The sequence below is a fragment of the Furipterus horrens genome, unplaced genomic scaffold (genome assembly GCF_987537825.1).
Source record: "Furipterus horrens unplaced genomic scaffold, mFurHor1.1.pri manual_scaffold_10, whole genome shotgun sequence".
Lineage (NCBI taxonomy): Eukaryota > Metazoa > Chordata > Mammalia > Chiroptera > Furipteridae > Furipterus > Furipterus horrens.
Window position 1 is genome coordinate 21,605,335 of NW_028327180.1, and position 12,446 is coordinate 21,617,780.

Consider the following 12,446-nt stretch of genomic DNA (forward strand, 5'->3'; position numbering starts at 1 on the left):
TGGCTGGTTTAGCTCAGTGGATTGAGCGTCGGCCTGCGAGCTAAGTGTCGCTGGTTCGATCTTCCAGTCAGGGCACATCAGAGAAGGAAAACTCTGACTCCAAAAAACCTCCGCTGCCTTGCGGCATACCTCTTCAGGGGAAAGGCTAAGGGAGTAAACCCCGACAGAAAATCCGGAGCCGGAGTCCCTAAGGCGGTTTGACGTTGTAGTCAACACCGGCAACTCCTGCGGCGCACCTGAAGCCAAGCTGTATTGACTCCGTCTTTCCCTTGGATCCTTCAGCTGCGAAGAGAGGGGGGGTCTGCTGCATGGGCAACAGCAGACCCTCCATATTACCCTGCCCAGGCTCTGTAGCTTCAGTGTCATCGCAAGATGTCGATTCAACACGGGAGGAGACAGATACCGTGTCACTCCCGAGTCGAACTGCACAGCCATTCTCAGCGGTGCAGATAGACTCTTGAGAAGCTACACCATCGTCTCTCGAGATGGACGGCTGCCGACGACGACTATGCTTTAATTATGTTCAGTTTGTAACAATGAAAATACATCCTGCATATCAGATATTTACATTACGATTCATAACAGTAGTAAAATTACCGTTATGAAGTAGCAATGAAAATAATTTTATGGTTGGGGGTCACCACAACATGAGGAACTGTATTACAGGGTCGCGGCATTAGGAAGGTTGAGAACCACTGCTTTAGATCCAAGTCTTTGTGGCGTGATGGAGGCTTCCTCCCCCGCCCCTGCGCCTGCCCGCTCCCAGTGCCTGGTGATCAGACGCACTGAGCACAGGCCTCCAGGCTGCTGGGCCGGACTGCTGCCATCTCTTAGGTTCCAGTGGAACTATTAGTTAGAATCTCTTCAGGAATTTTCTGGGCATATTTTACTTGTGAGATGTGGAAAAGAGACAGGATAGGGCAAGGAGGAGATGATAACTAGCGTGTTCTGACCTATGGAAATATTGTTACGTAACAATGGTGTGTGTCTGGGAAACCTTGGTTAGTACCCAACCCTACATATACCGTGATGAAGTTCAGTTTATAAACTGGCACAAGAGGAGATTAACAACAATAACTAATAACAGAATAGAACAATTATAACCACACTGTAATAAAAGTTATGTGAATGTTCTCCCTTTTTTTCTTCCTCTATTTCTCTACTCTCAGAATACTGTGATATTTTCAGACTGGACTTGATGGTGGGTAATTAAAACCACGGAGAGTGAAACAGCAGATAAGGGAGGATGACCGAAAGGAATAAAAAGTGAATTCTGTATCTCAACATAAAAGCATTAAATGTAATATTTAAAACAATGGTTTGAATCCCTATTTTGCCATAGTCATTTGTATCAAAGAACTGTATAAACTAGACTTCTGTTATCATTCAATCTCAATAGGGTTTAAATTTCTAACTTTCTACCAGAAAAAGATAGCAATTTTGAGCTGCATGCACCCACAGAGGAAGCAGTACATGAGGCAAGATATGAGAATTAGTGGAAATTATATGGATAATTTTATCTAGGGAATATAAGTAGGATAAGAGTTTGAAAAGACAACGTGCCATTGTGGTCCCTAATTTTCAATATTTTTATACTAATAATTGAGAAATCAAATATTTTGATTCAAAGCTAGGAATAAAAATGCTGATATTCTTCTACTTATAAGTCATGGGCAATGCAGTATGTTGCTAATAACACTAGACAGTTTTTTGGTATTCAGTAGTTAATGAAAAACACATGAAAACCTCTCAGTGTGACAGAGTTGCATACCAATAAGGAATAGCTGTTTTTAATCTTTTTTTCAAACGTGACCCTGACAAGCTACTCAAAAAATACCTACCCACATTCTCCGCCTCTTAGGTTTCTGTGCTGCTAGGAGATAAGAAGCAGCAAGGAAGCAGTAGTCCCTTGCTATATCGCGGTTCACTTATCGTGGCCTCGCTGTATTGCAGGATTTAAAAAAATATTATATTTAATTATTTATCGCGGATTTCTTGCTATATCGTGGGATTTTGCGGGACTGTTTACGTATGTTGTTAAAGTTACGTAGGTTTAAGAGTGTAGAATAAATGTAAGGTTCCTACTTTGCGGGGGTGGGGGGGTCTGGAACATAATACCCGTGATAAGTGAGGGAATACTAGTAAGCGAAATGGGCGGGGAGCGTAAGACTAATTGGGAACACTCAGCTGGTTAGCTTGTTCTGCCTATATGTAGGGTTTAATGACTTCCTGCGGTAAATTGCCCCACCAAATTTACTTACTGGTAGTCTCACCACGTGCTGCTTTAGATAGATTCACAGTCTATGTAATTCTCAAGGAGAAGTAATTTCATAAACAGGAAAAGAGAATTAAAATTAGATATAATGCTAGAAAACAACTGAAGAAAGAATCGCTGTTTGAAAAAAAATGTATCTTTCAAACATCAAATGAAGCTTAATTCTAGAGCGCACACAAATATTTTTCCTTTTTGAAATAACTGTTGGAAATTGCAATAATCAGATTATTTGGAAATCACTTAGTTACCTTAGATCAGATATCAAGCCTTGGACGTGATCTGCATATTTAGTGGTTATAGGATTTAAAATCAGATTCATCAGCTCTGACCAGGTGGCTCTGTTGGTTAGAGCATTGTCCTGATATGCCACGGTTGTGGGTTCTATTCCAGGTCAGGGCACATACAAGAATCAACCAATGAATACATAGATGAGTGGAATAGCAAATCAACGTTTCTTTCTCTCTCTCTCCCTTCCTTTCCTCTCTAAAAAATAATAAATTAAAAAAAAACTTTTAAAAAAGATTCGTCAATCAAGTTCTTAGCCAACCTGTTCTAAAGTTAATAATTATGTCTTTTTCCAACCTGCTCCATGTGCTCTGCTGCCTGTGAAGCCTGAAAATTTTAAAATAGTAGTTGATAATGAAATGGTAGAGACATTTCAAATATGTATGTGATTAGAGAATCTTCTAATCTCTTTCATTGGCCAGATAATTTCATGTGACTTGTCACTCGCCAATGGAGTGATGTAATTACAGGCTTATTACCTCTGCCTTGTTTTGCTCCATGGAAGATGAGCAGAAGTGACACCAGAGTTGTAGTTCTCTAATCCCACACTGATTTAAATGTAAATGCAGCTATAACATTTTATAGTTGAAGAGGACCTTTGCAATCAAGAGATGATAGATCTGAGACCCAGAGAGGTAAAGCAATTTGCCTCAAGTTATAAAAACAGATAATATTGAGCTGAGACACAAGCGAAGAATTTCTGGTTCTTAGCCCAGTGCATTATAGCACACCACGAAGGCATCAGAATTTGTTTTAATTGTGTCAAGTAAATATGAAAGTATTACGTTGTAATTTTCAAGACTCTTTGTATACTTCCATAGGACATGTTTTCCAAATGATTTTGGAAGCTTAAGTTAACACCTGCTGCTTCTAAATAAATGAAAACATGATTATTCTTTATAAATTTCTCCTTGATTCCGCTATAAGTGCCAAATAACAGTACACAAGCTGTCAGTATCTTTATTAAACACACACACACACACACACACACACACACACACACACACACACACGCATGTGCGCACACACACACACACCCAGAAAGTGGCTTAAAAAGTCTTATTAGGGAAGTGATGAGCTGAACTAGGGCTAAGGTTCCAGTTCTACTTTCTCTACTTGGATGTGACTGGTGACTAATTTCTGTAGTCTGAGTGTCTTTTACATTCTCATAAATGCTACATTGTATGCAAACACTAAGAAGATTAAGCAGTGATTTAAACATTTTTATTAAGTTTAGCCTATTTAAAATGAAACAAGAAACATATTTGGTTAGAATTCAGTGTTCCTTCAAGAAATTGTTTCAATAACAATGCTGGTAGGTTTTAAAAGCACTTAGAAGAGCGCTAATGCATACCAAAATTACTTAATAGCCCATGATCACTTGAAGCTAAGTAAAGTGCTAATGGTGAGGGTTCCAGCCTGTATTTTTCTTAAAATCACAAACTCGTTATTTGATAGAACTTTTGTGTAAGCTTGCCTTGCCTGATAGACTGAAACAAAAAAAGTTAGCAAGTAATGGTACTGGATAGAACCACTAGATGTCACGGAAGGATGGTTAGCCTAACTTACACTTTGCCTTCACATTAAACAACAGTCCTTACAGGGACTACTTGTTGGGGGTGAGAGTTTGGCCTTGAGTTCCTCCAGTCAAGCTGCTGTCTTCTAAAACTTGTCATCATTTGTTGCTTGCATGCCCAATAACTGTGAATCCACACTTATTATTTAATATGATTCTGATTGCAGCACATGATGGCTGAGTAATATATTATCAAGGAAGCTGACTTGGAGAGTCAGTGGTTGGGAAATCCTGAAAGCTCTAAGTCGTCTACCCAGATATCAGTTCAGTTTTTACCCCTGTTACCTCCTGATATCTGTGGTGTAATATTTTTGTGGTTTTTAAATCTGGAAAAAAATTGTAATGAGGACGTTTTGGTAGGATGTTGGACTCTCAGTTCTGTCACCTTGATGTTGTCACTTGGTCCAGTGCAATGAGAGTACACCCAGATCTTGAAATTGGGTAGCCAAATTACCTCAGCTGAATAACAGTACTTCCACTTACTCCTATGATATGTCAGGGCAAACATTTTCTATAAAGGGTTAGATGCTAAATGTTTTAGGCTTTGCAGGCCAAGTGGTCTTTGTCACAACTGTTCAGCTCTGCTGTCACAGTGCAGAAGTAGCCAGAGACAGTACGTAAATGAATGAGCAGGGTTGTATTTCAATGCCACATTATTTACAAAATCAAATGGTAGGTTGGATCTGGCCTACCAACTACAGTTAGCCAAACTCTGGATTATAGTAAACTAGCTGGAGTGAGAAAAACTCTTTTAAAAATCTGTAAGCTTTAGAAGTTTCTTTGCTAAACTCCTGAGAGGAGGATTCTATAGAATGAGTTTTGCAAAAATAGCTGTTTGTAAGTTCATTTCAGTTCATGGAATATGTGGAGATCTAGTAAGGTTAGTAGGACATAAAAGAAAAAAGTCTATTATTCTTTTTATTTAACAAATTATAAGGGAGTGTAAGGTTAACTCTTAAGAAATAACAAAATAAATGTAACTGGTTTGTCAATGCAAAATGCTAGAAATGATCAATTTAGATTACTGCAGTCTGGAAGTCTACTAAACAGAATGAATTATCCGGCCCATTAATTTAAGAATTGGCTAGTGTTGTGAGAATTTCTCTAGTTATTGATACTCTCATTTGCATCTTGTCCAACAGAAAGATAACTTTCCTTTATAATCAATCAGATTTTGGAAGAAACCTAATGATATTTCCTATTTTTGAGACCTACTATTTGTCATCTGAATTTACTATTAAGAATTTATAATATTTATTTACTAGGTAAATAAATAACTACTGGGCAACAAAGTTGCTTTAGGGAAACCAGGCAGTCTAATAAAATAAAAAACACACACCCTATAACCAAATATAGGAAAAGTTTGACATGTTCTGCATGCTATTTTAATGTTTTATTTGGTTTTTAGTCTCTGTTTAGAGAACAGAAGCTATGCGAATGTTGTTTCTAGATATACAGGGGTGGACAAAAGTAGGTTTAGAATTGTGAGTACATGAAACACAGTTAATAAAGCTATTGTAATAATCATAACCTGCATGTCTTTTTTTTTATACAAGCAACTGTAAACCTACTTTTATTCATCCCATATCATAAATGTGTTTTTATAATTTAAATAACAAGTAGACTGATCAAGGTTTGGGAATTGTCAGGATTAAGAACACAATTGTAGCGAATGATGAAAATAGTAAGAGCAATATGTTAACACCTTAAATGAGATTTTAATAAATTCAATAATGAATAAAAATTAATAAAAATGTTAAAATATGAATATTATAAGAAGGCATGTAAAACTTAATTTAATGAATCACTGATTAACCCTGACTGGTGTGGCTCAGTAGGTTGATCGTTGTCGCACAAACTGAAAGGTCGCTGGTTCTCTCTCAGTCAGGGCACAGGCCTGGGTTGTGGGCCAGGCTCCCAGTTGGGGGTGTGCAAGAGGCAACTGATGGATGTTTTACTTCCTCTCTCCCTTCCTTCCCCTCTCTCTAAAAATACATAAATAAACTTTAAAAAAATCAATCATTGATTCTAGAAAGAGCAGGGTGTGACGGCTAGTGCAGAAGATGGCCTCAATGTTTTTCCCTTCTAGTAGTCATTCCAGCCCCTTACCACCATGAATGAATACAGACCTGTGTGATCTATAGAATGGGTCAGAAATGACAATTGACTTTTGAGGCTAGATCGTAAGAGGCATTTTTAGCAACTGATGTTCTCTCTCTGATATTGCTCATTTATTTTTATTATATGTATTTAAGGTGTCTAACATGATTTGATAAACATAACATAGTGAAATGAATAGAAAAGTTAATCTAATTAACATGTTTTCCACACATGACTACCTTTCTCTTTCTTTCCTTCCTTCCTTTTCTTCTTTCTTTCTTTCTTCCTTTCTTTCTTTCATGATGAGAGCACCTTAAATTTACATACTGATCTTATTTCCAGTATTCAACAAGCCAGTGATTTTCAACCTTCTTCATCTCATGGCACACATAAACTAATTACTAAAATTCTGTAGCACACCAAAAATATATGTTTTACCTATTTGACAAAAAATAGGTAAAATTTTGATTTATCCACACTGGATAGTTATTGTTGTGTCAGTTGTAGTCATTTTTAAATTTGACAATCTAAGGGAAAAGAGGTCAGTGCCCCTGATTAAATAGTCAGGTATTGCAAGTTTAAAAAATCCTTGTGGCACATGACTTGAAAATTGCTGTGGTAGAGTATTATTAACTGTAGTCATCACACTGTGCATTAACTCTCTAGACCTATTTATCTTCCATAACTTCAACTTTGCACCCTTCGACTGCCCTGTAACCACCATTTAAGTCTCTGCTTCTAGGAGTCTGGCTTCTTTCCTTCTCTGTTTCTTTTAGATTCCATTTAAGTGAGATCATACAGTATTTGTCTTTGTCTGGTGTGCTTTGCTTAACACAATGTTTCCCAGGTTTACCATGTTGCAAATGGCAGGATTTCCTTCTTTCTTATGGCTGAGTAATGTTCGCTCTATCTATCTATCTATCTATCTATCTATCTATCTATCTATCTATCTATCATCTATCTATCTATCTATCTATCTATCTAGCTAGCTAGCTAGCTAGCTAGCTATTGATCTACCTACCTATCTCTCCATCTATCTCATTTGATTTCCTTCTTTCTTATGGCTGAGTAATATTCTCTCTCTCTCTTTCTCTCTCTCTCTCTCTCTCTCTCTCTCTCTCTATCTGTCTATCTACCTATCTATCTCATTTCTTTTCAAGTTTCATTTTAGACAGTTTCTACTACAGTGTCTTTATAATCATTAATCTTTGCTTATGCAGTGTTTAATCTACTATTAATCTCATTTGCTGTATCTTCCTTCCCATATATATTTTTTCATTGTTTTGAAGTTTGAGCTGGGTCTTTTAACAATCTTCCATGTCTCTTCTTATGCTCACACTTTCCTCTACGTTTTTGAACATGTGGAGTATATTTATAATAGCTGTTTCAGCATCATTTTCTACTAATTTTATCATTTGTATCATTTTTACATCTTTTTTTTATAGTTTATTTATTCATTGCATATTGTGCTTTCCTGCTTCTTTGCATGTCTGTTTTTAGATTGGATGCAAACTAGACTTGGCAAATTTTCCCATGTTGGGTGCCAGTGTTTTTATTTTGTATTTCTTTAAATAATGTTTGTCTTTGTTCTGGAGTGAAATTAATTTTCTTGGAAACAGTTTCAACTTTGCTTACAAACTTTGTTAGATGGTCCAGGTCAGCCTTTAATTTTGGGCTAATTTGATGCCACCACTGTGACATGATATCCTTCTGAAGACTCTACTTGATGCTTCATGTGTTGGAATGTCTACCCACTCCGGCTGGTTAGAACATAAACTGTCCCAGTCTTTTTTAAGCTCTTGGGTTCTTTCCCCAGACCGAGTGCTTTTCTCATGGCAGGCGCCGATCAGTCATCAGGTGAAGACTCAGGAGGGCACTTTGCGTTGTCTCCACAGCTCTCTCTGTGCTGCTCTCTCCTCTTCAGTTCTCTCCTTACCAGTTCTAGTCACCTTGGCCTTCCTCAACCCTGAACTCTGTCCTCATCTAAAGGAAACCACTGAGCTCTGTTTGGGTCCCCCTTCCCTGCACTTCTGCTTAAAAACTCCCCACAGGCAGTAAGCTGAGGCATTTTTAAGCCTCATCTTTTCTCTCAACATTGTCTGTTGTCCATTGTTAGAAAAGTGTTGTTTCCTACATTTTCTCTGGTCTTTTAATTATTTTAGGTGTGAGGAGGCAAATCTACTTCTTGTTATTCCTTAATGGATGAAAGTGGAAATTCAGGGACAGAGGTTTTGATGGGATGTGGGAGGAGATTCTCCTGTGATGTGATTTATTTCTAGGACATGAGATAAGATTGTATTATAATGCAATTTTCCTTAAAAGTAAAATTAGTTTTAATATGTTTTCTAATATATTGATTGTTGACTCTCATATCTTATGTGAATCATTAGGAAGATTTTAACTAGCAATTATTTGTCTCATTAAGTAACTAATATTCTTTTTAAGCATTTCCTTAAAATATCTGTCATTAATTAAAGAATTGGACATGTTATTCTTTTTTTTCACATTTTAAATCCTTTATGTTAAAAATCTATAAGTTAAAAATGTTTCAAGTAATTGTATTTTTACTACTAGTAACTTTTTCTTTCAGCACTAACATCTTTATATTCTAAACCACTAAAACTATTGATTTATGCTCTAGTTGGCAGTATAGAGTTATATTCTCTAAACAAGGGGCCTGGATCAATTGGGTGTAACCATATATAATCCCAAAGTTCTTCAGAAAATACTTGCTTTGGGGTACAAGTGGAAATCACATTTACTTTTATTCTCCAATTTTGATGATTCTCAACAAAAGCCTTTATGTTCAAGCACTGTCTCAAAGCATTTCTCAGCTCTCTATGGGAATCTCCAAAGGCATATCCCATATCTGCCTATTCACCAGTCTTATGCCAATGACTCACCTGCAATTCATCATATGGCATCCACTGCCTTTGACATCCACTGTTTATAACATCACTTCTTAAAGCCACTCTGCTGACATGGCTGATGACAGTCGTGGTAAAAACATAACAGTCCTTGCCAAGGGCATCATTTCATGGTTCTGAGAGTGATAGCATGCTCTTGGTTTTTGTGCAGAGGCAAGGAGAATGTGCTTATAGTTTCTCTAAAAATCGGTCTCCTAAAATCAGTTCATTTCTGACATTCATTTTTCACATCGCATCTCATCAAGTATTTTATGAAAATATATAGTTCAATCGGCTTCTAGCCTTTACTTCTCTAATCAATGTGTGATTCAAACTGGTCTAAGGGAGCCTGATGAGAAATAGATGTAATAAATTTTCTTAATTATTCTTTTCCTTTCTCCTTAGGGAAACTTGATCTAACCAAGCTATTACCTCTATAGTTACAAAATAATCCCCTCCATATGTATTAAAGTATACAAATTATAAACTGAAAGAGGGTGGGTGTATTTCCTACCAACAAGTCAGATTACTTTTAGAAATTGATACCAGAGAATCTTTGAACAAATGCATTATAAAATTCCCAGCCTCTAATAAACCATCTACAATTAACTCTATTTTTGAAAAATCAATATGTATATCAATAAATGGGCCATTTCCTACATCTAGATTATGTAGTTTGCTTATTGTCCTGAATAAGTAATGACCATCGTTCTAAGTGCCTTATCTATATTAACCTATCTAACCTTCACAACAACCTTATGCATTAGACACAATGTGTTTCTACCTCGCAGCTTGCCTGTTTCTATAGCTAGGAAGTGGGGACACCAGAATCAGAATTGTGTTAGCCTTGCTGTAATATTTCGCCACCCTGAAGAGGAAGTAAACTCTAGGAATATTTAAGTTGGTTTTGACCCCACTTTCAACACTTGTAGACAAATCTTTATGTAGCTTTATTTTCTGATAGACCTTTAACAAATTGTACTTCTCAAAATTGTCCGATGGTGGGTGGTGCTGTGGGAGCTAAACGTGTGATGAAAACTGAAGACTCAGGAAAACAACTGGCTGTTTCTATATCTTATGCTGACTGGAGAGGGATTACATTCCTCTTTCATTTTTGGACCTTTGAAACCTTGTCCTATATATCAACAAATACATACATTTCCTGATAGTGCAGGAGATTTGGATATTAATTTATTATGCTTGAGAACTATAAAAATAATATTTTTGTGTGTGGGTGTAGTGTAATGGTATCTTTTCCCATCAAAGTGACAAACATACATCTGCTTTAATGTAGTTAATTTTAGTGTACCAAACACTGGAATAATGAAATAAAAAAATATTTGTTTTTTCAAATACATTACTAATCCTATTCCAACTGATCCTTTTGTTTAAAACAATTGATTCATCTAATACATTCAAATGTCTATATAGCAGAACTAAAAGGCTGGAGCAGGAAAGGCTGTGTGAACATTTTGCACTTTATTGAGATGTGAATAACACTGGTGCCCTGGTGTCAGGGTCAGCTGAGAAGAGGTGACTTCAGGAACTATTCAATAAACTAACCTGGGAGGCATCCTCTTAGCCCCCAGAGTATTGCCTGCAACTGCCATACAATGTCCTCAGTCTAGGTTCCTCTCTTTGTAATTATACATATATGATATCTCAGTCTAGGTACCTCTCTGTGATTGCAACTTTCACATGCTGCCTTCGGTCTCTAAACCAAACAGTTAAGTTTTCCCTCATGTTAATACACTGGTATGCAGTTTGGGTGTCAAGTCTTGGAAGCAGTGGAGAGAGGTTTGTTAAGGGAGAGAGGGACTATTCAGATTTGAGTGAATGGGGTGTTGCAATGCGTAGCTTGGAGACACTCAGTGCATGGGTTGGTGGGATGATGGTCAGAAGAAGGGATGAAGGTGAGGATAAAAGGGAAGCATGGATATGCTTGTTTCAATATTTTACCACTTAGACTGTGTTCTTAGCTCAATTCCAGGGGTGCTCTGCTAAAGCCACACCTTTAACGTCCTTTAGATATCTCCACATATTTTAAACCCAAACAGTGTTTCTCTTGCCTCTGAATTTCCATTATAGTCATTTAATTTTTGCTACCCTCTCTCTTTGTTGATTTAGACAGATTTATTTTTTTTCAGCTTCCCAGTAGGAACCTGATGAGCTCTCATCTTGAAATATCACTTATACTAAAATTTGTTTTCAAGTTAGTTCATTAAATAGTTATCAAGTGTTATTTCTCATGTTTAAAAATTTGAGTATTATGTAAACAAACTATATCGAAGCAGCTAAGTGACTTCTACAGAGTACCTTGCAATTGACAATGGACAATACGAGAATAATTTTTGTGTCTTGAGTATAGTTTGAGAAAGTTGCTTTATCCTGTCCTGTGTGGAAAAGGACCATCCAATGGTGTGTGACCAGGATAATTGCCACCCACTGCAGTGGGACTTTCAGAAGAGTCAGCCTTCCTGCTGCCCTTAATTGTGCTGTTATTTATATAGGCTTAATTCTAACTTTGTCTATAATTTATTGAATAAATTTAGACATAACACTGAATAGATACTTTCTAGTCCTTCTTTTCTGTGATGTTCTAATTCTTAAGCAGACTAGCTTATTCAGAGTAAGATACATATTATCGTGTGTTTATAATCTTTTATAATTATAAGAAAATTAAGTGATTATTATTATGAGCTGAGTGAACACTTGTCTTTCTTCAATTCATGGGGACTTTTGTCCTTGTATTATACATAATAAATGTAGTATAACCAATCAAGCATAATATATCCATTTCCATATGTGTAGCCAATAGATGTATACCACATGTGACAAATATGGAGATGAGCCACACGAATCCCCCTACAAGATAGGGGGGTGGCCGGGTGACAGCCTCCTACTGTCATCCGCTTCAGGTCTACCTCAGTTTTTGAGTCAAGGTTACACTAGCCATGTCCATGCAAATGTGATTCCTTTAACGGGGAATCTTTGCCCCCGGGATCCCCTTTGGGCAAGCAGACTTTGTCGGATCTGCTTTGCTGTCTCATGGCTCCCCCACCTGACCCTGCTTCTCTTTTGCTTTCATGGCTGTTGTTCTCCAATAAACTTTCTGTACCCCTCTCCCTGTCTCTCCATCTGCTTCCTAAAGTCAGTTCCCAACTGCCAGAGTGGAGTTGGAAAGTTCACTTTAATGCTTCCATTTTTCATTCTCTTCTCCAATTTCTTCCTGGAAATGTAGGAATAAAGAGAACATGTAGTATAATACCATTCTCTTTGGAAAACTGCTGTTACGGCTCATCTG